The sequence below is a fragment of the Myotis nattereri genome (genome assembly GCF_964212035.1).
Source record: "Myotis nattereri genome assembly, chromosome: 1".
NCBI classification, from domain to species: domain Eukaryota; kingdom Metazoa; phylum Chordata; class Mammalia; order Chiroptera; family Vespertilionidae; genus Myotis; species Myotis nattereri.
In genome coordinates, this window is record NC_138075.1 from 67,240,993 (window position 1) to 67,260,596 (window position 19,604).

Here is a 19,604-nt window from a genome sequence, read left to right on the forward strand (position 1 = left end):
TAATGTTGCTACTGTTATGAATCGTAATGTACATATCTGATATGCAGGATGGTCTTAGGCGACCCCTGTGAAAGGGTCGTTCGCCCACCAAAGGGGTCACGACCCACAGGTTGAGAACCACTGCTCTAAGTTATCTTAGTAGCCAGCTTATGGTTAGACAGAGAAAACTTTAAATGTCTTAAACTTGTAAGCCTCCCAGACTTTTCCAAAGGGCTGTGGGTGTGTATTTGGGTTTACCTTCATTCTTCAGCTTGCTCTTCTCCCTTACATACCAGGCGTCTAACCACTGCTTGATGGTATTAACAAAAGGGATTCCACTGAGCCACCCACAGCCAGAGAGAAAATATAAATGGTTGAAGCCAATATGTGTAGTAGGAAAATGGGCTAAAACCCAGACTCAGTAGCATTTCTGGTTAGAATGGGGACAAACTGCCAGAGTTAAACTCTAATATGTCCTGACTCATAGCACAGAAAGTCACCCATGGACACTTTCCACCGAAACAACACTGTTTGGAACCTGGATTATCCCCTTATCCACTCATCAAGTTGGCAGTCCTACGGCTTTTCCTCCAGGCAAGGGTGGATTAGTTTCATCACTCTGGGTTGAGTGAAGACTGAGTTTCTAAGATCATGCCTGATTACAACTAAGAATGTGCTGAAAGATAATAGATTTTTTCCTTAAAAAAAAAATTTTTCGATACAAAATTTTTAACTTAAAAATACAGAAAATAATATAATGAACCCCAGGTACTCATAAACACAGTTGCAGAATTATCAGCATGATAATTTCATCATTCTTGTTTCATCTATTCTTTGCAGGTTCAATCCCAGGTCAGGGCACATACAAGAATCAACCAATGAATGCATAAATAAGTGGAACAACAAATCGAAGTTTCTCTCTCTCTCTCTCTCTCTCTCTCTCTCTCTCTCTCTCTCTCTCTCTCCCTCCTTCCGTCCCTCCCTCTCTTTTTCTAAAAGAATCAATTAAAAAAGCTTTTAGCTTCTGCTCCTGGTCCATGTGAGGGACAGATGGCTGAGATGAGCGGGGTTTGCGCTGCGAAGAGCCTTCTGGCTCTAAGGGAACAGGAAGAACTAGAATATTTGCCAAATGATTACCCCTCGAGCACCAGTGAAGATGAGGGGGGCGGTAGTGGAGAGTGAAAGCATCAAAAGCTTCTGGAAGCAATCAGGTCCCTTGATGGAAAGAATAGGCAGAAATTGGCTGAGAGATCTGAGGCTAGTCTGAAGGTGTCAGAATTCATGGTCAGTTCTGAAGGATCAGGAGAAAGGCTGGTCCTTTCAGATCTGCTTGAGCCCTTTAAAACTTCATCCTCATTGGCCACTGTGAAAAAGCAACTGAATAGAGTCAAATCAAAGAAGACTGTGGAGCTATCCCTCAACAAAGAAGACGTTGAGCGGATCCACAGAGAAGTGGCATTCAATAAAACCTCACAGACACTCTCCAAATGGGATCCCATCGTTTAGAAGAACCGACAAGCAGAACAGCTGGTTTCCCCCCTGATGAAGGAGCAGTCAGCCGTCGCTCGCATTGAGCATGTGCTCAATGGCTGGGAGGCAAGAACACCCCTGGAAAAGGAGATGTTTAACCTCCTTTGTAAGAACAAGCAGCCAGTGACAGACCCTTTACTGACTCCTGTGGAAAAGGCCTCTCTCAAAGCCATGAGCCTGGAAGAGGCTAAGATGGGCCGAGCAGAGCTTCAGAGGGCCCGAGCCCTGCAGTCTTACTATGAGGCCAGGGCTCAAAGAGAGAAGAAAATCAAAAGCAAAAAGTATCGCAGAGTTCTGAAGAAAGGAAAGGCCAAGAAAGCCCTAAAAGAGTTTGAGAAGCTGCGGAAGACCAATCCTGCGGCTGTGCTGGAGGAACTGGAAAAACTCGAAAAGGCCAGAATGATGGAGTGAATGAGCCTTAAGCACCAGAACAGTGGAAAATGGGCAAAGTCAAAGGCAATTATGGCCAAATATGACCTGGAGGCTTGCCAGGCTATGCAGGATCAGTTGGCCAGGAAGAAAGAACTGATGCAGAAAGTCCAGGTGGCCTCTGAGAGTGAGGAAGAGGAGGGAGGTGAGGAAGCAGAGGGTGATCTCCTTGTCCCTGATGCGGTGAATGAGGCACACATGACTGCAGATGGACTGAACCCCTGGATGGTCAGGAATCACTCTGGTGACTCAAAAATCCAGAAGGACCCTGAACAACTTCCAGAGCCCATGGCCAACGAGGCTTCTGAAAGTGAGGAAGAAATTTTGTTGAAAGAATTTGAGGAAAGACGATCGCTTAGGAAAAATTCCGGGCTCAACCAGGATGCCAAGCCAGTGGGCAGACAAGAAACAAAAGATTCTAGCACCCAGGAGTTGCTTCCGAACTGAGGGCATTGTCTCAGAAACTCAACAAGGACAACCATCAGTGCAGGAAGCAAGACGTGGGTTCAGCGAGGACTATTTTGTCTGTCCAGAGAGAGGGACCCACTGTGTGTGTGTGTGTGTGTGTGTGTGTGTGTGTGTGTGTGTCCGCTGGGGGCCTGCCCCCAGCCACATTGGAGGCTCAGAGCAGGCACTGTGTGTGTGTGTGTGTGTGTGTGTGTGTGTGTGTGCAGATCCTATAGGGTCTGGATGGTCCTCTCAAATTGTTGATGGTGGGTAAATGGATATGGAAGCACCCGCACCTGGTGAGCTGCTGTGTGGATATTTCACTTCTCATTGATAATCACATTTGGTAAAGTCTTGTCTTTTCTTGGAGGACCTTCAGGTGCTTCAATGAGAAACTGGCGTCTCTTCTTGGCACTGGGCTTCAGGCCCACACCGCCCCCTGGCCCCAGCCAGGCAGAGTCAGGTCCACATCCTTCGGCTTACTCGCCTCCACAGTTTCTCCTCTTTCAAGAAATCCCTGATGACATCATCACCAGCAAAAGCTTCCTTTATCATTTGCCTTTGCTCTCTCTCCTGTTCATCTTCCGATTCCTCTATCGTGGGGACAGCCAAGGACTTCATGGAAGGTGATTTGTGGTTAGGATGTTCTGTAGGTCAATCATTTGTTCCTTCGTTTTCTTCTTGGGACCATTAGGCTGATTATTCCTCTCCAACTGCTGCCCTTCTAATGGAAAGCTCCTCATTTTGAAACCATCCTTCTTTGCTCAGTTCCTCTAGCTCCTCCAGAGTCTGTGCTCTCTCCAGCCTCTGCAGCAACAAGGGCTCCTCTTCTTCCCCAGCGGGTCCCTCTCTCTGGACAGACAAAATAGTCCTCGCTGAACCCACGTTTTGCTTCCTGCACTGATGGTTGTCCTTGTTGAGTTTCTGAGACAATGCCCTCAGTTCGGAGGCACACACACACAGGATGCCTGCTCCGAGCCTCTGCTGCCAGACTGTGGCCATCATCAGCAGGACATCCACTGAGGACTCCTGGACTGTGAGAGGGGCAGGCTGGGCTGAGGGAACCCCACCCCCCAGTGCACAAATTTCGTGCACCGGGCCTCTAGTTGTAAATAATGTTAAACTCCATTTTCTAGCAATTAATTATATAAGGGGATTATGTCTACTGTGGCCCTGCCTTGTCAGTCATTTCTAGTGACCTTTTTACTTCTGTCAGGAGTGTACTAGTATATGTTGAAGAGCTCCTTATGACTAGTTGTTTTATGGAAGCCAGCACACATCCACAACAACATTTAAGCACAGGACCATTAGTCTATATTTTTAATAAATGTACCAATTAAATAAAATAAAATCTTTTTTTCCTTGAAATATTAATCTTTATTGCATGTAACATTATTATACTTAAAATCTATTATATTAAAATCGTTTTTCTTGAAATATTAATGTTTATTGCATGTACCATTATTATACTTAAAATCTATTATATTTAAAATCATTTCTCTTGAAATATTAAAAAAAAAAAAAGTGTGTTGTTGACTAAAGTGGAACAAGCTGTCTCCCCAGGTAAAGGTAGGACTTGGCACTGCCCTCTCTTTCTAGGGGAGGGAAGAGCATGAAAACCAGAGAGGATTTTAAGACTTGATGGTAGAGAGGATGCTGGAAAACTGCCTGAATGTTCCACGCTTTTCATAGACAGAGTGAACCTGTTAAGGGCTAGCTGGGTTTGGTCCTCTTGGAGTAGGCGGTCTTGAGACTTGCCTTGAGCACATGTCAAGGGGGAACAAGCACATAGAAACTCTTCAACACCCTGCCCACTCCTCTGCTGACAGAGGGAAAGAAAATGGGCCGGTGGTAGAAACAACCTAGAGCCTGTGCTTGGGTTTGTCTCTTGCTTTTAAACTAGACAAGGAACCCCTCATCTCCTCCAGAGTCCATTGTGCATCATTCAGCTCTAGCCTTCTAGTTATGCTCCTTCTAGCACTGGCATGAAGTCAAGCTGGCGCCTCCCCTTTGATGGATCTGACACACAACATTCCCCAGGCATACAGCATTTGCAAAGAGGAGAGATGGGTGAGTAGTTATTCATTCTGTCCCCAACATCTACCCAGGTATGGGCCAGACTTATGGAGTATGAAGTTAAATTAAGATAGGCTGTGGGACACGTACAAACACGCAGGGTTGCTAGGGACCAACTGAAGGACACTCTCCCAGCCTGACAGGACCTTTAGATTTGGGCTAGAATTGACATCTGGGCTATCCTATTATCACTTTCTATTGGATTTCAGTGATAACCATACTGGGGGTTATCCCGAACAGCTAAAAGGTGAACATATCCACTATCAGATTAATTTAAGAAAACCTCCAGACCTTTAGAGGTTTTTGTTGTTGTTGTTTTAGCATTATCTAGGAAAAAAAAGAGAGTGCTAGCGAGATTTGGTCTTCAAGTTCTTTTTCTTTTTTTATAGATTTATAAGTACCGCGTGCTAACCGATTGCGCGACTGGAGCTCCATATAGATTTATCGTGATATAATTCACAACCATGCGAGTCACCTATTGAAAGTGTTAGTTCAGTCCTAACCAGTTTGGCTCAGTGGATAGAGTGTCGGCCTGCGGACTCAAGGGTCCCAGGTTCGATTCTGGTCAAGGGCATGTACCTTGGTTGCGGGCACATGCCCAGAGGGGAGTGTGCAGGAGGCATCTGATCGATGTTTCTCTCTCATCTATGTTTCTGGCTCTCTGTCTCTCTCCCTTCCTCTCTGTAAAAAACCAATAAAATATATATTTTTTAAAAAGTGTTAGTTCAATAGTTTCATTATGTTCACAGATATGTGCAACTATCACCACCATCAATTTTTGGAACATTTTATCACCTCAAAAGGAGACTCCATACCCTTTAGCTATTAGCTCCTCTAGCTCAATCCTCCCCAGCCCTAAACAACCATATTCTTCCACCTTCAAGTTAGACACTGAGGCCTTCCACTTCAGATTAGGTATAGGAAAGCTCAAACCACATGTAAGATATTAGCAGCATCAGAGGTATTCACTGCACCTACCTCTAAGGCAATATTCAAAATTATTTTTCTAAAAATATTTAAATGCCTCCTCATAACAATGTTACTCTTTGTCACATCTTCTCTATTATAAAATAACCACAATGGAGAAAAGAAGCTAAACATGTAAAACTATTTTAAAACCTTGTGTAGACCATGTTTTATTTTTATTTTTAAAAATATGTTTTATTGATTTCAGAGAGGAAGGAGAGGGAGAGAGAAACATCAATGATGAGAGGGAATTACTGATCAGTAGCCTCCTGCATGCCCCCCCTCCCCCGCCCCTGAAGATCGAGCCTGCAACCCCAGGCATGTGCCCTGACTGGGATTTGAACCTGGTTCCCAGGTCGATACTCAGCCACTGAGCCAGGCTGGCTGGGCTGTGGGCCATGCTTTATACACTCATGGATAAATTTATCTTTATTACACCCTCCTTGCCAGGCTTCTTACTCCAACTTAAAAGGATCTGCTGTCATTACCACTGAATATGTCTAATTTATTTTCTTTGTACTTTGCCTATTTTACCTACTATGTTTTAAATTCCAGCATGCTCCAAGGAGTTAAAAATCCTCAAGTTGTGCTTCAGAACTCTTCATCAAGATGCTCTAATTTTCTTTCAAGTATTGTGATGCCGGGAGCCGGTCCATCCTTGCTGTTTCAAGGGACCTGGCATATATAGCATACTGTTCTTAATATGTTTTCTCCCCTTAGCGCTGTGTGTTTTAACCAAGGTCACCTCTCTGAGAAAGGTTGTTTCCCCAGGTAGGAATTTTCCCCTGAAGTTAGGGAGGGAATAAAACCCCTCAACTAAGTGCCAGGCGGGTAATTAATCACTTTAACTATGAACAATCATGCTTAAACTACATAATCTTTACTCCCTGGAATGGAGATAAGAAACGCCCTAACCTTTGTAATAGAGATTGATAGGATTGAATCAACTGGTATAAATACAGATGTAATAAGACAGCAAGACACAGAACTTAGGAGACAGAAAGAAGACAGCACCTACACAGAACCTACAGACAGAAGAACTTCGCTGGAGAGAACATGGCAAAAGATCCTGGACTGAACCTGACTACAGAAATTGGCAAGAGAACCTGACTAGAACCTGGTGACTGAACTTGGCTGGAGAACCTGGACAGAACCTGGCTGGAGAACCTAGCGAGGGAACATGGCTACAGAACCTGGCTGGAGAACCTGGAGAACCTGGCTAGAGAACCTAGCAAGAGACCATGGACACAGAACCTGGCTGGAGATCCTAAGCAGAACCTCTCTGGAGATCGAGACCAGAACTTGGCTGGAGATCCTGGCTAGGCTGCTGATCAACTGAATGCTGTCTCCGTGTCATTCCTTCTTCGCCGACTCCGTCTACGCCTTTGGGAACCCCTGGATCTGCTGGGGTTGGACCCCGGCATTGTGATATAGTGGAAAGAACATGGAATAAACATTCAGAGAATTTGAGTCAAGGCTTGGATTTACTGATGACTGGATTTGTGATTGTGGGCTTAATATATATTTTTAAAATATATTTTTATTGATTTCAGAGAGGAAGGGGGAGGGAGAGAGAGGGAGAAACATCAATGATGAGAGAGAATCATTGATCAGCTGCCTCCTGTACACCCCCTATTGGGGATCGAGCCCACAACCCGGGCGTGTACCCTGACCAGGAATCAAACCGTGACCTCCTGGTTCGACTCTCAACCACTGAGCCATGCCGGCTGGGCTGGGCTTAATATTCTTTTTTTTTTTTTTTTTTTTGCATTTTTTTAATGGTTTGATGTTTTTTTTTCTTTCTTTATTAAGGTATTACATATGTGGCCTTATCCCCCCGCATTGTCCCCCCTTCTCCCGCTCATGCCCTCACCCTGGGCTTAATATTCTTGAGGTTCCGATTTGTCATCCAGAAAGAAGAGATTATATATATAAAATTATTATTATTATTTATATATATAAAATTATTATTATTATTATTATTATTATTGCCCTAGCCAGTTTGGCTCAGTGGGCAGTGTCAGCCTGTGGACTGAAGGTTCCCAGATTCGATTCCTATGATTTAACAATTTGAGTCATTGTAATAAACCTCGGAGAAACTTCAGCAGCTACATTAGAGAGCTGTACATCATAGAAGATAAGACAAATCTTACAATTTGTTTATTGATATATAACAGAAATAATATCTGAGAATATGAAGTAATTAGGAATAAATCTAACAAAAATGGTCTAAGGTTTCTATACTGTATAGGAAAAACCACAAAATGTTATTAAGTGGTAGTAAAAAGGATCTAGATAGGAAGATTACTAGTAAATGTCATGGAGCATCAATTCCCTTTCATTTGATCATGGATTCAATGAGAAACAATTAAAATACCAATCATATTTTCCATTAAAATTTATAAGATGATACTAAAATTTAAATGGAAGAGTAAAGGACCAAAAATAGTCAAACATTTCTGAAGAAGGGAAAGGGACTTGCCTACCAGAAATCAGAATTTATTTGGAAATTGTGGTAATTAAGACAATGCAGCATTGGCACAGGGAGACTCAAATTGACCAGTGGAATAGAATAGAGTCCAGAAACAGACCATCACACTGTAGAACTTTAGTAAAAAACAAATCGCATGTCAGAGCAGTGGGAAAGGAAGGACCAGCTGTTCAATAAATGGATTTGGAAAAAATGGATCTCTATGTGGAAAAAGATGTAATTGGATTCTTACTTTACAACATATTTTAAAATGCCAATTGGATTAAATATCTAAATGTTAAAATTATTAAAGCTCTTAGTAACAAAATATTGATGGATTTTTTTAAAGAGATGGTATAGAGAAAAATATCTTAAGGAAAATACTAAAAACATTTAATATAGAAGAAAATATTGATAAATTTGATTATTAGAATTTTTTTTTCTTTTAAAAGAACACTAAAGTGAAAAGATAACTAACAAACTGGGGGAAGATATTCTCAATAGACAAACTTAGCAAAGATTTGTATCAACAATAAATTAAACCCTGGCCGGTGCGTTTGGTGGTTATAGCTTCGGCTCACACACCAAAGGGTCTCAGGTTCGATTTCCTGTCAAGGGCAGGGACCTGAGTTGCAGGTTCAGTCAGGGCTCTCATGGGAAGCAAACAACTGATCTCTCTCTCTCTCTCTCTCTCTCTCTCTCTCTCTCTCTCTTGTCCTTCCTCCCTCCCCCTTCTATTCTCTCTAAAAAAAAAAAAAAAAAAAAAAAAAATCAATAGAAAAAACATCCTTGGGTGAGGATTAATAAAAATTTTGAAAAGAATAAATTAAGAACACTTGCAAATCAATTAGAAAATCACACACACACAAAACCAACACAAACACAGGCAAAAGGCATGAAAAACAATATTACAGAAGAGCAACATAAATGGTCAATAAACATTTGAAGAGATATTCAACATTGTACTAGTAAGTGATCATTATGAAATTTTGGAAAGCAATTAATCCATAGGATCTCTTTTTTTTATTGCTGGCGAGAGTATAAATTTGCACAACTACTTCAGAATATAGTTCCCAAGTAGTGTTAATTATTTTCTGTACTTGACCACTTGCATACCCATTATTCTATAAGGCTACTATTATGTATATAATACATATATGAGAATGCAGATACAAGACTATTCAAAACGCTAGTCATAACTGCAAAACCTGGAAAATAACCCAAATGTCCATCAGTGGGATAATGGATAAACAAGCTGTGTCATAAACAAAATACTCTTATACTACATTAAAAATTAATGAAATAATATCTAGAGAAAGATTTGAGGTGGAGGTGGGTTGGGAATGGGGAGTGAAGCTAATGAATATGGGTGTTTCTTTTTGGAATGATGAAAATGTTCTAAAATTAGATAATGGTGATTTGCACAACTAAAAACAACTTAATTATATACTTTTAAATAGGTGGATTTTTGGTATGTGAGTTATATACCAATAAAGCTACTTTTAAAAGTACAAACTCTGCCCAGGCTGGTTTGGCTCAGTGGATAGAAGAGTTGGCCAGCAGACTGAAGGGTCCTGGGGTTCGATTCCGGTCAAGAGCACATACTTCAGTTGCAGGCTCCTTTCTAGGCCCCAGTTGGGGTGTATGCAGGAGGCAACCAATTGATTTGTCTTTTTCACATTGATGTTTCTCTCTCTCTCTCTCTCTCTCTCCATGTCTAAAAAAAATTAATAAAAACATATTTAAGTAATAAATAAAAGTTCAAATTCCATACTTACCTGGTAGGGGAGATACCATGATCACAAAGATTGTTTTCCCAGAGCGAGGCAGGAGGCAGGAGGTGGAATTTTGGGATGTTTTATGGTTAAACACAACTTATTGTCCAGGACTTAGATGTTGTTTTTTATAATGAGTTTGCAAGTGCTTATTACAATATTAAAAGTAAGCTTAATAAAAAAGGAGCCATTGACAGACCTCTGATATGTAATGAACTAAAGATTATGATTAATCCAATTTTGTGAATCTGAAGCCACCCTCCAAATTTAAAAATATAAAATAAATTATATACACAATAACATGAATAAGTCTCAAAATCATAATGTTGACTGAAAAGAGCAAGTGAAGATAGATATGTGTGGTGTAGTTTTTATGGATGTACAAAACATGGAAGGATATTGCTAATAATAAATTCAGGACAGTGGTTACCTCTGGGAGTAAGGAAAAAGGGGAAATGGGATACAAAAGGGCTATATAGGCAGCGTCAACTATATTTGTAATGTTTTATTAATAAAAAAAAAAAAAACAAGGCCCTGACCAGGTACTCAGTAGTATGTGATCCCAATATGTCAAGGTTGTGGGTTTGATCCCTGGTTAGGGCACATACAAGAATAAACCAGATTCCAGTCCAACACCTTAGGCTTCATTTTAGCTTTCCCCCTTTCCTTAAAAACTTTTTTTCTCCAACAATGAGAAACCCAGCTCATGATCTACAATGTATTTTAACCAGCACACACATAAGTGGTTTCAAATTGCTTACATCTCCCCATGACTCCCCCAAACACTTAGTATGTGGATCAGGGCATTTATGTACAGATCAGTTGGTTTTATTTTTAGGGATCCAGCCAAGTTATTATTTCCCTTAGTTACTTGGGTGAGTTATTTTCTTCTGCACTCCTGCAGAGTAGCTGTCTTACTTATTTATAATATTGTTCATTCCTTAGTGCTTGTATTCAGTTTTGGGTCTACCCCCACATTTGTGGTATTTAGTTTTAAAAAATAATGTATATAACCTAAGTAAACCACACAAAGTTTCCTCAAAATGATCATTAAATAATATTGTTTTGTTTTGTCCTGCACTTTAAACATTAAAATTAAATATGTTGCCGAAACTGGTTTGGCTCAGTGGATAGAGCGTCAGCCTGCGGACTGAAAGGTCTAGGTTCGATTCCGGTCAAGGGCATGTACCTGGGTTGCAGGCACATCCCCAGTAGGAGATGTGCAGGAGGCAGCTGATCGGTGATTCTCTCTCATTGATGTTTCTGATTCTGTCTCTCTCTCTTCCTCTCCGTAAAAAATCAATAAAATATAAAAAAAATAAATAAAATTAAATATGTTATATGGAATGATTGTGAACAATAGTTAAATAAAGCCCAAGTGACTCCTCTTTTTGGATAGAAAACAGAATATGTTACAATGAACTGTAAAATAAAATCAAGATATTTCTGGGAAACAAATCCCAATTTAAATCCAAACTACAAAGAAATTGTGGGTTAAATCTTATATGATCTACTAAATCTCTAAGGCAGCAATTTTCAATGTTTTTCAGCTCATGGCACACACAAACTATTTACTAAAATTCTGTGACACACCAAAATATATATTTTTTGCTGATTTGACAAAAAAAGGTATAATTTTGATTCATTCACACTGGATGGCTATTGTGTTGGCTGTTACCATTTTTTTTTTTTTTTTTTTTTTTTTTTACAAACTAAGGGAAAAGAGGTCAGTACCTCTGATTAAATAGTCAGGTATTGCATGTTTTAAAAATTATTGCAGTGCGCTGGTTGAAAAATCACTGTTCTAAGGCAAAGAATTTACAAAGATTTGTGTGTGTGTGTGTGTTTTCTTTTGTGTACAAAGATTTTAAATCAAGAATGCAAGACTGGCCCTGGCAGGTGTTGGCTGGGCGTCATCCCATGCACTGAAAGGTTGCTGGTTTCAAGTCCTGGTCAGGGCATCTGCCTGGGTTGTGGGCTCAATTCCTGATTGGGGGGTGGGTGGGTGGGGCGGGGGGCATGCAGGAGGCACCCACAGATCCATGTTTCACTTTCATATCGGTGTTTCTCTCCCCATCTCCCTTCCTCTCTAAAAATCTATTAAAAATCTTTTTAAAAAATGAATTCATGACTGTATTAGAGATTGGAAAAAACTGGATTTTAGCATGGAAGTTATACATCAAAGATGTAATGAGTTGTATGCCAGAAGTTCTATGACAGATGTGGAGAGTAGAATAGTGCCTTTCTACTCCCACCTCCAAGGGTATCAATAGGACCTGTGAGTATGTTAAGTTTCAAGGCAAAGGGAAAGTCAGGTTGCAGGTGGACTTAAGATTGCTAATCACTTGATTTTAAAATGGGGAGATTTTCCTGGATTATCTGGGTGGGCCTGATGTAATTGCAAGGGTCCTTAAAAACAAACCTTTTGTTTGTTTTACAATGATCCTTAAAAGGTAAGATTGGTCAGATATGTGAGATGGACCAAACCTTCCATTAAAGATGGAAGATGGAAGCCAGAAACCAGAGCAGCCTTTGGAAGCTAGAAAAGGAGCTAAATTCTTACCCAGAGCCCTGCCAACACCTGGATTTTAGTCCAGTGAGACTAGTATTAAGCTTCTGACCTACAGAACTCTAAGATAATAAATTATTTTTAAGCCACTTGTTGTGTTAATTTGTTAGCACAATAACAGGAAACGAAAACAACTTACATTTGAACTTGAAAAAAACTACAATTTGGTCCCTAACTTATTTTTTTCCTTTTACTCTTTCCCTTTGGTCTATACTCCAAACGGACAGCTCACTGTTACTCATATATTATCCTACTTGGTTGCAGGAGCTCATTTTGGAAGGTATATGAAACATTAACTATGATTTTAAGATTCAGTCCAATACAAAAATCTTTACCAATCCCTCATCAACCCTCTACCTTGTTCCCAATTCCTCCCCCTTCCCCCTACCCTTCCATTAGGAAATCAGTCATTTTAATTTATGGTTTATTCTTGTGTTTCTTTTGCATCAATGAGCAGATGTTTTCTTATGCTCCCTTCTTTCTTACACAAAGGATAGTATTTTGCCTTGGAGCAAAGTTAACTTTTTAAGTCCAGTGAATTTAGCGCAGTTAAGTCTACTTAATGACCTTAAGCAAATGCTGTTCTGCTGAGATACTAAGGGCCAGGTTGAAATGAATTAAAAAGCTCGAGACCCGAAGGAACTGAAATAGCATCGTTAACTTTCGGCAATTTCGAATTCTTAGCTGCGTTTAGGCTATATATACAGCAGGCCCTCCTCATGACAGATCCTGGTAACTGAGTTTAGTAAACATTGGTAGCATGGGTCTAACACTATGGAGACGGTACAGACAAATCAATTATTCCTTTTTTCAGAGGCTCATTGAGCGACAGGTCTGTGTGTTCCCAAGTCCCTGAATCCTAAACTCTCACTTAGACATCTATGTCACAGCCTATATGTCACAGGATGGCGGTCTTGGTCTGAGCCTAGAGACCCAAACTACTGTGTGAGAGTGCTCTACACAGCGGGCACTTCCCGGACGAGGTCAAACCCTGCCCCAAGGGGCCAGAAACAGGTTAAAATATCACCCGAACCTATCCTTTCAAACGGATCTTCTCAGTGTTCCGTAACCCTTAACACACTCATCACAAGCCCCCTCTTTCTCTCCTGCCTGCGGGAACGAATATTCCCAGGATCCCGGGCCGTTACGATTGACGTTACTTCCGGGAAAAGTAACCTTTCTTCAGCGGTTGCAGGCCTGGAGAAGTCTCGCGACATTTACTCCCGCGAGATCTGCTTGCTCACTCCAGCGACGACATCCTTCTCCTCCTCCCCGCCGCCTTTCGGCAATCTTCGCCAGTCCCAGCCCCGACCAATCTGCACTCAGATGGCATGGATCAGGGTCTCCCCCCGAACCCCGGTCCACGCGGGGCGTCAGGCGGCAGCGGCGGGGTGCGAGCTGCTCGAGGCCGTGAGCAGCGGCACTGCGGAAGGCACGGGCCGGCGATGAGCAGTGAGCGTGGGCGGGGTAGGGGTAAGCCAGCTGAGTAGCGGCTCGATTGTTCTGGCCTGGCTATGGCGCCTCTCCTCCCCCCCGCCATGGCTCCCCGTGTCCCTGCTCCGCTCCTCTCAGTGAGTGAAAGTGGCCGCCGCCGCCGCCGGCCCAGCGCCCGCAGCCGCCTCAGCGCCGCCGCCATCTTGGGGTCCCAGGAGCCGCCGAGGGAGCGGGCTAGGAGCGTCCACGCCCAACGCAGTCACCGTCCTGCGGCCTCAGAGAGCGAACCGCGGCTCCACCGTCGGCGGGGCGACCCCCCCCTCCGGACCCCGCCCGCACCCCGCCCCCCCTCCGCCGCCGCCGCGGCGGCGGGGCCCGGCGGCCCGAGGTGAGGCGACTAGACGTGGGCGGGCGAACGGAGTTGGGGGTCGTGTAGGCCCCGTTGCGCCCCTCTCTGCGGGCGACGACTGGGCCGCGTCTTAAAGGGGCCGTCGCCCCCGGCCCTCGGATTTGTTGGGCTTAATGGGCAGGATGGGTGTGAACACTCCGCAGGGTTGGGACCTCAGGGACCTGGGCCTTGTTCTTTCCCTCTCAGACCTCTGGAGATCTGGGGTCACGCGGTGACCTCAGCCGGCCGAGGAAGCCCGTGGGGCGCCCACATGTGGGGAGTGTGTTAGACCAGGTGCACGTGGGACCCGGTGGGGCGGTGTCGGGCTAACACGTGTGTGGGTTGGGGGTGGGGTGGGGCAGGGCGAGGGCTGGTTGGGTTCGAGTGGGAACCCCGTGAGGGTTATCCCTATCCACAGCAATCGAGACCTCAGGGCTTGGGAGTGTGTCAATTTCTGGGAGTAAGTTGGAGTACGGGTCTGTGGTGCACGCTGCTGGTGGGTGTTAGGTGGGGGCAGCCTAGCACGTGCCGATTTAGGGAGTGTGTAGGTGACACTCCTAATCTTGTCGGCTTTCTTAGGGTGTTTAGGCAAATGTCATCCTATTTGACATTCCGTCTTGAGCTTGCTGATGAGAACTGCCACTTCCGTAATCACCGAGGGTAGAAGCCCCCTACAGTTTGGGAGTGATAGAGCCTCAGAAGGCACCCAGTGTTTTAGTTAATAGCCAACTGTACCGAATTCTTTTGATTGAAACACTACCTAGTTTCATGTTCCTGTGCTTGTTGGTAAGAGTGAGAATTAGGGGGTTGACCTCGCTAACAGAACTGGTCACCAGCTCATCAGCGACTTCTATGATTTCCTTTCCCACAAGGAAATTTTCATGGTGGTTTACTAGCGGGGTGGCTTTTAATTCATTTTTTAAAGTAACAGCTTTGTTGACATATACTTTACATATCTAGAAACCCACCCTTTCAAAGTGTACAGTTCCGTGATTTTTCGTATACTTGTGGAGTTGTACAGCTATCACCACTGTCAGATTCATCACACCGAGAAGAAGCCCCTTTAGCAGTCACTCTTCATTCCTCCTTGCCACAGCCACTAGCAGCTAATCTATTTTCTGTCTTTGTAGATTTGCCTATTCTGGGTATTTTGTATAAACGGAATCACACATGTGTACTTTTGTGACTGGCTTCCTTCACTTAACATGTTTTCAAAGTTCATCTGTGTTGTAGTGTGTATTAAATTTTGTTCCTTTTTATTGCCAAATAATATTTCATTCAGATTGTGTTTTGTGCCTGAAATATACAAGTATTTCATATAAAATGACAGTTTGAGGTTATTATATATGGTAAAAGTTGGATACCTACTAGATTCTAAAATTAATTTGTTTTTAAGGATTAAATCCCATTATTTAGTTTACTGTGTTCTTTTCCTCTACATTTTTATTTCAAAAGAATCCAAACCAAGTTTCAAAGATGAGTCTTTTGATAGGAAATAATTGTTAACAGCACAAATGTGATTAGAAAAGTTTATGACTAATAAAAACATTTTGAGTGCATCAAAGGTGGAAATGTGACAGACCATAAACTGGTGATATAATTTCACTTAATGAGAGTTTGTCCTATTACTTCTGAGGGAAGGTATCATAACAGCTTTTGACTGGTTACTTGAGTAGACGTAGATCAAGGAAAGGACTGCTAGACACCTTCTGCCCACAAGAAGGTTAAAACTGGCTTAGGGATTTAACATGTCAACATACAAGTTCACACAAAACATAAATACAGGGATGCAGTGAATTTTAGAGAGGGCAAATGAAATAGAGTTAATAGGAAACTTTGAGTTTCTGTAGGAAGATAAGTGAAATTGATGACAAGTTTCAAAGTTGCATCTTAAGTATAAGAACTTTGATATGATAGGCTGCAGCATGCAGAGGGTGAGCACATGGCTGCTAATCTTAAACACATTTTATGGGCACTTATCCTAATCGTGAGGGCTCTGATCCTACCTCCTGGTACCATTAACTTGGGGATATGTGAACCTGGGATGGGACACAAATATTTAGACCATGGCTGTACATTAATTAAGTCAGAAATTCACGTGGAGAAGCATTGGATTCACTTGCTAATGATACAGTAGGCTTGCTTAGGATTGAAAAGTTGGTCACAAAGAAGCTTAATGCCTGTGTTTAGTAAGTACATAAGAGATTTCCATATATGTTAGGTTAGAAGTTGGAAATCAGTAATACTAAATGTAGTTGACAACTTAAATATAAAAAAATAATTGGGACTAAAAGCTATTCACATTTTTAAGGGACTAGAGGACAGTGAGTAAACTATGACATGCCTTTATAAACTTTCACTATCAAGGATTGACAGCCTTTGTAATGGTCTCTAGAGCAAGCAGGATTCTTACATATTTTTATGTGCCCTGGACTCCTTTGCAGTCTAAAGAAGCCTGTGAACCTCTTCTCAGAATATGACTTTTAAATGTATATAGTTCAAATATTTAAATTTATGATGCAAGACATTTGCTTTTATTGAATTAAATAACAACTAGTGATAGTCCTGCTAATACTGCTGTGGTGTACTGCCTACATTCAGAATTGAAGGAAATGCTAATTTCAGCTATAGGTTAATGAAAAGGATGTAAATTTCTTCCATCCAAATTTATGCACCCATAGTTTAAGATTCATAGTTTATTTGTTTGTTGTTAATCCTCACCAAAGGACACATTGATTAGTTGCCTCCCATACTCAAGCATGCTACTGGGGCTGGGATTGAACCTGCAACCTTGGTGTGTGTTCTTGACCGGGAATTGAACCCTTGATCCTTCATTGCATGGGCTGACACTCTACCTCTTAGCCACATTGGCTAGGGCAAGACTTACAGTTTTAGAGTCTCTGTCCTAAAGAGTCCTGCACATGTAAATAAGTTATTTCATATGGGGAAACCAGTGGTTTCCATAATAAGAAGAAGGATTGTTGATTCTTAAATACTTGTTCACAAGAACGTGACCGAGACTTCTTACAGTGAGATCAAGTGATAGTTTAAGGAAAAACCTGGTAGTATAATGGAAAGACATTGGGTTGGGAGATAAAAAGACTTGAGTTTGAGTTCTGCTTGCCACTGGGTAAGTAACGGAACTTTTTCTGAGTTTCAGTTCTCCTTATTTGTAAAATCGGGATAATAATTTTCACTTCTGAGATTAAATGACATCCTATATAATAAAAGGGTAATAAAATTGACCCTAATGGCAGAATGACGAGAACAACCACTGGACCAGTCACTGTGACATGCACTGACCACCTCTTGGTCCCTTCCCCTGGCCCTCAGGCACTGATCACCTGATGGCGAACAGGGAACCGGGGGTGGGTGGCGGTGGGGAGCAGGGCCACCTGCAGGCAGCTGGGGAAGATGGCCCTGATCGAAGGCCAGGCCTAGGGACCATACCCGCACACGAATTTCGTGTGCCGGGCCTCTAGTATTAACTATAAAACAGTATATTGATGAATGATAGTTTATTTTCATCTTCGAAGAAATTAACATTCCAAAGGCTGTGATTGCCCAAATATATTTTTTCAAAAGGCTATGATATACATTATATTTATTTATTTATTTTTTATTTATTTTAATATATTTTATTGATTTTTTACAGAGAGGAAGGGAGAGAGATAGAGAGTCAGAAACATCGATGAGAGAGAAACATCGATCAGTTGCCTCCTGCACATCTCCCACTGGGGATGTGCCCACAACCCAGGTACATGCCCTTGACTGGAATCGAACCTGGGACCTTTCAGTCCTCAGGCCGACGCTCTATCCACTGAGCCAAACCGGTTTTGGCTATTTTTATTTATTTTTAAATAATTCTTTATTGTTGAAAGTATTACATATGTACCGTTTTCCCCCATTGACCCCCTGCAGACCGTCCCCACCCCTGTGCTGTGATATACATTTAGTTTTTTTTAATTTTTATATTTTACTCTTTGTAATACTTTAAGCAATAAAACAATTAAAAATAAATAAAAGAAAAAAAATAAATCATCACTAGAGCTATGCAGTTCCCCTCTGTTCTCAGAGCATTCACACGGGGCCAGTCTAGGATTTGCCCTTCCCTCAATATACCTGTCCTGCATGACTGCTCTGCTGGGCACGGGGGCTACCCTATGGAAGTTCCATACTTTACAGACAAGTGGCATCTGGGAAAGGTTGTTGGGAGGCGGGTGCGGGTGGAGGAGGAGAAGGTAGGAGAGGCCTTGATGTACAGAGGGGGAAGGTAGGAGGCTCTATATCCCTGCCTTTATCTGCCTAAACGATGCAAGGTAGACCAATCAGAAAGCTGCTAAAGGGTTCTGATCTGGCGGTCCTGACCTCTGGGCCTGTTCTCTGGAACCTCAGTTTTCCCATCTGAACAATGGGTGCTGGTCTATGGTAAGTGTTTTAAGAACACCCTTCATCTATAAAAGATCTGAAGCCTTGCAACCCAGAGGCCCCAGGGGCTCCTCCCCAGTCCAGGGTCCCTCCCAGATCCAGGTATCCAGCACAGGTTCTTCTCCAGCGCTGGGTCCAAGAAGCAAGCACTTAGGTCAAACTCCCCCAACCTACCAGTCCGCCTCCCGGGCCAGTACAGCCACCCAGCCAAGGCAGGGGGCGGGGCAGACAAATCCAAATTCATCCCTGACTTAAATTCAGACCAATCAGCGTTGAGTTCTGCATGTGAGCAGGAGGGAGGGTCACCGGCCGCTGCTCGTAGGCATGCACAACCTCTTGCCTAAGGCCTCCTCCCGCCTCGCATGCACTCCGCACAGAGGGGTTAAGGGAACGGGGTAAGACATGAACCTTGGTTCCATCCTTAAAGTCAGGGAGTTCTCCTCGGCCCTCCTGTATCACATGCTTTTGGATCCCGTCCTCCCGGAGTCTTGCGATGACATCTGCCATCCTCCTTACCCGCTGCTCTCTTTCGGTAACTTCCGGACTCGCTTGGCAGCTTCCGGACCTGCTTCGACAACTGCTGGCGCTTCCATTTAGTTTTTATTTAGATGAGGGGAAACTATTATGTAGTAGGAGGGAACGACATGAATGGCATATAGGGCTTTCCCTAGGGTATTCAAGTGGAGTTCACCTTTTGGTAATGGTACTAAAACTATTCTTATCCTATATAATAAAAGAGAAACATGTAAATTGAACATCCTCCACTACGTTCACCAGCCAATCAGACGTGTGTATGCAAATTAACCCAACAAAGATGGCGGGTTAATTTGCATACATAGGCGCCAGGGGGAGAGCAGAGCGAGAGAGCCAGCAGAGAGTGGAGCGGCTTGGGGAACTTGGCTCCCCAAGCCGCCAGACGGAGAGCAGAGAGGGAGAGGTAGCAGCTTGGAGGACTTGGCAGAGTGGGAGGCTATGGGACAGAGACAGAGCAGGAAGGGAAAACCAAGAGTGCGGGGAGCACCAGGAATTCTGGGAATAGTAGTTCTGGTGGCAGCCCCAGGACCTGAAGTGGAAGCCCAGAGTGTGGGGAGCACCAGGAATGCTGGGAATTGT

At 42.9% G+C, this 19,604-nt stretch overlaps 1 protein-coding gene and 1 pseudogene across 2 annotated transcripts in view; both read left to right on the plus strand.

Annotated features, from left to right (window-relative positions):
• Positions 1-1,038: 1,038 nt before the first annotated feature.
• Positions 1,039-4,916, plus strand: LOC308520078 (U3 small nucleolar RNA-associated protein 14 homolog A-like; annotated as a pseudogene). The gene is made up of 2 exons: positions 1,039-2,486; positions 4,851-4,916. The product of its transcript is annotated as a U3 small nucleolar RNA-associated protein 14 homolog A-like (transcript).
• Positions 4,917-13,671: 8,755 nt separating this feature from the next.
• The window catches only part of INO80 (INO80 complex ATPase subunit), a 156,631-nt gene continuing 150,698 nt past the window's right edge, over positions 13,672-19,604 (plus strand). Inside the window, exon 1 of the mRNA XM_081112971.1 lies at positions 13,672-14,063. The gene's annotated coding sequence lies outside the window, so the exon portion shown is untranslated. The remainder of the gene's footprint in view (positions 14,064-19,604) is intronic.